Genomic DNA, 5,000 nt, shown 5'->3' on the forward strand with positions numbered 1-5,000 from the left:
AAGGCCAGAAATTGATTGTTGAAAGTTTTCGAGGAAGTAATGAAAATTACAAGGTAGCGCATGCTAAATATTGCAGTATTGATATTGAATTCAAAAGACAGGCCAGAAATGACTGGAAAGAATATTTAGACAGGAAAGCAGATGAGGCTGACAAAGCTATGAATTCAGGGAGTGGTTATGGTGTAAGAATTGCTCATAGAATTATTAATGAAATCTTTACTTGGGGAAAGAAGAAGAAGCATATACCCATCAAAAAGAGAGATGGATCTGTTATAACAACAGAAGATGAAGAAAGGCAATGTTGGATGGAACAATTTAGTGAGGTTATGAATAGGAGATGTAAAGGAAAGAATTTGGCTGGTATACCTGATGAGGATGCAGACTTTGATGTTACCGTGAATGAATTCAGTGTGCTTGAAGTCAAAGCTATCATTGAAAAACTCAAGAGATGGAAAGTTTCCGGATACGATGTAATAACGGTTGAGATGATATTGGCCGAAAAGGAAGTGACTCCCAGAATATTTATAAGATTATTTTGTAGAATGCGGCGTGAAGAGGCAAAACCTGATGAATGGGAGCCAGGCGTGTTGGTGAAGGTGACAAAGAAATGAGATTTGACTGATTGCAATAATTACAGAGTCATCACATGTCAGTTGTCTTGAAAATAAGTAATATGCTCATTCTAAAGAGACTAGAGAGAAAGATTGATGAGAAGCTGAGAGATGAACAATAAGGATTTTCATTATAAGACATGTGGTACAGAGATGTGTAGAATATAGATATCCACATTTGTGGACTATGGAAAAGCCTTTGATTGTGTGCACCGGCCAATTTTGTGGAGAGTCTTATGTTATTATGGAATTCCTCTTAAATGTATAGTTTTGAATAAGTCTGTTCATGAGCATAGCAAATGCAAAGTTAATGCTGGTGGAGTCCTATGAGAGTAATTTCCAGTGAACAGTGGATAACTCTAATGGAATGTGTTGTCACCTATGTTGTTTATCCTCCTCATGGATTTTATAATGCATAGAACACATGGGGAGGGTGGAGAAAGATTGGACTGGATTGGTAACAGGAAATTAGCGGACCTTGAGTATGCTGATAACGCAGTCCTTATTAGCAGAACATCACAGGAATTGCAAAGCTTGCTTACCAGAATGCATGAAATATCACACGAGTTTGGGCTTAAGATGAGTAGTAAAAAAACAAAGAGAGATGAGAACAGAATAAGAGATGGCAGATGAAATAGCATTGAAAGGAGAAACAATTAATAGGGTGGAATCGTTTAAATATTCAGGAACTATGATCTCTAATACAGGATCTTTGGAATTTGAGTTCAATGAAAAATTGAAAAGAAAGCATATCAGACAATGGCTAGGTTTATTAAAATTTGGAAATCAAATCGCCTGAAATTACATATAAAAATCAGGCTACATATGGGTTTCGTGAGATCGGTGTTAATGTATGGATAGAGTCGTGGTATGATAATGGAAAAATATCCAACAGGGTTTGTAGATTTAAGGACAAAGTCTTTATAAGAATATTAGGAGTTAAATGGCTGGACATGATTAGAATGAAAGTATAAGAGAGATTAACGGAGTGCCATATATATATATATATATATATATATATATATATATATATATATATATATATATATATATATATATATATATATATATATATGTGTGTGTGTGTGTGTGTATATATGTATATATATATAAATTAACGATGTTTATACATGTTTATACATGTTCATATTATTATTATTATTATTATCATTATTATCATTATTATTTTTATTATTATTACAGCTGAACCATAAACTTATTTGGCCAAGCATGCTGCTATAAGACCAAGGGCTCCAACAGGGAAAAATATCCCAGTGAAGATCGGAAACAAGGAAATTAATAAACTACAAGAGAAGTAATAAACAGTCAGTATTAAAAATCTTAAGAACAGTAACAACATTGAAATAGATGTTTTTATTCATAAACTATAAAAACTTAAGAAAAAAAAACAAGAGGAAGAGAAATAAGATATAACAGCGTCCCCGAGTTCTGCATCTTCAAGCAAGAGACCTCTAATCCAAGAGAGTGAGAGGAAGAACATGGTGCAGAGGCTATGGCTCTACTCAAGACTAGATAACATTGGTTTGATTTTTGAGTATCCTTCTCCTAGAAGAGCTGCTTACCATAGGTAAAAGGTCTATTCTACCCTTACCAAGAGGAAAGTAGCTACTGAACAAATACTTTGCCGTAGTTAACACCTTGAGTGAAGAAGAATTGTTTGGTAATCTCGGCGTTGTCAGGAGTATGAGAGACAGAGGAGTATGTGGAAGGAATGTGCTAGACTATTCGGTGTATCTGTAGGCAAAGACAAAAAGAGCCGTAACCAAATAGAGGGATTCAATGTAGTACTACTTGGCCAGTCAAAGGATCCCATAACTCTCTAGCGGTAGTATCTTTTCCCGTTGGGATACTACTGCTCGAGAGTTATTGGGTCCTTTCACCCAATCTGGTCAACCTACTATATATATATATATATATATATATATATATATATATATATATATATATATATATATATATATATATATATATATATATATATGCGTATGTGTGTACTGTTTTTATATATATATATATATATATATATATATATATATATATATATATATATATATATATATATATGTATATATATATATATATATATATATATATATATATATATATATATATATATATATATATATATATGTGTGTGTGTGTGTGTGTACTGTACTGTATATATATATATATATATATATATATATATATATATATATATATATATATATATATATATATATATATATATATATATATATATTATACTGTATATGCATATATATTTATATAAATCAATATTAGTGTATGTATAGTAAGGCATATATCAACCCATGTATATGTGTGTATATGCACTTATAAATGTGTAAATGTATTGTGAATGTGCTTTACTATACGTTTATATGCATGCGTGTGTCCTGCTGACTCTGTAGAACATTAAAGGATGGTAGTGCGTTGGCAAGGGCACTAGTCACCCGTTTAGATACTACCCGTAAGGATTTTATAGGTCTTTTGACTAGCCAGACAGTAATACATAAGATCCTTTTTTCCGGTTACAGCTCATTTTTCCTTTGCCTACACTTACACCGAATAATCTGGCCAATTCTGTCCATATCTGTGTTGACGTTGTTATTCTTTTTAGAATGATTTATTGTTAATTTATTCTCATTTATTTATTTTCTTATTTCCCTTCCTCACTGGGCTATTTTTCCCTATTGGAGCCCTTGGGCTTATAGCATCTTGCTTTTCCAAATAGGGTTGTAGCTTGGCTAATAATAATAATAATAATAATAATAATAATAATAATAATAATAATAATAATAATAATAATAATGATAATAATAATATTAATAATAATATTCTCCTCTGACAACACTGAAATTACAAAACAATTCTTCTTCGCTCAAAAGGTTAACTTCTATTCTATAATTGTTCAATGGCTACTTTCCTCTTGGGCAGAAGAGATTCTTTAGCTATGGTAAGCAGTTTTTCTACGAGAAGGACACTCTAAAATCAAACCAATGTTCTCTAGTCTTGGGTAGGGCCCTAGCCTCTCTACCATGGTATTCCACTGTCTTGGGGTAGAGTTTTCTTCCTTGTTGGTACACTCAAGCACACTTCCCTCTTTCACCTGTTTATTTTTTATTTTTTTTTTTTTTTTAACCGTTTATTGTTTGTATATGAACGATCTTTTTCATGTTGTCACTATTCTTCATTTTTAAAATTGTGTATTACTTCTCTTGTAGATTATTTATTTCCTTGCTTCCTTTCCTCACTGGGCTACTTTTTCCTGTTGGAGCTCTTGGGCTTATAGCCTCTTGCTTTTCCAACTAGTGTTGTATCTTAGCGAATAATAATAATAATAATAATAATAATAATAATAATAATAATAATAATAATAATAATAATAATAATAATAATAATAATAATAATAAAAGGACGTTTTATCGCAAAGGTTAGTGAGAGAGGTAAATAAGGCTAACGTTTTCATGTTCTTATTATTGGTTTAATCTTTTGGTCAGTGTAAGACATAACGATAGGCCTCCTTCAAATCAATCACCTTTTTGTTCAAGTTCATTATTAATAATACCTTGAAATAATTTTTAATTTGCCTAATATATGTAGTAAATTACCCCATCTTGCCGTCACAAACTAGATAACTAACTAAAGGTAAAAATAGTAAAATTCCTTGAAGACTACTCGAAATTAGAAAATAGTTTCTTCCTGTTTCCGAGAACTTAGCGAAGAAGATTGAGCCAATACCCTTCCATAACACATTTAAAAAAGTTAAGCAACGGAAGTGAAATGAATTTGAAAATTACTGGATTTACTCTAGCCTTTTGAATACATAAAATGTTACGTTTCTCATGTTTATCTACAAAAGTTATTATTTTTTTCAGTAAAATCTAGAAATGTAATCAATATATTAATGCTATATCAAAAGCTGACTTATAGTTCTGTGGTAGGAGTCGTTATTACAACCAATGTTATTTGATATATGGATAAAATCCTTATGTATCTATCTATATATCTTTCTTATATCACATGAGAAATTTTGATATTGCAGAAATTTAATTTGAGTTCTCTACATTCGTTATTAACCATTTATATTGTTCATCGTCTTTATCTTTCATATAAATCAGACTCATTTTATGGGAACATTTCAGAATTGTTTTATAAAACCGTTTTGTCTCAAAGGGTAACAATGAACATAATGTTGCAAAGAAGTACCATATGCTTATTACAGTATTTATCACGAATTTGCCTATACTCTGAAATTAGTCGCATTTGTTTTGAAAGTGCGTTGGTAAAGATTTGCGACTAAAATCCACCTCAATTTTCCTAGCTTATATTTGAGTAACCCTTTTCAACCAAAGCACACCAAAGAGT

The sequence above is a fragment of the Palaemon carinicauda genome, chromosome 8 (genome assembly GCF_036898095.1).
Source record: "Palaemon carinicauda isolate YSFRI2023 chromosome 8, ASM3689809v2, whole genome shotgun sequence".
NCBI lineage: Eukaryota > Metazoa > Arthropoda > Malacostraca > Decapoda > Palaemonidae > Palaemon > Palaemon carinicauda.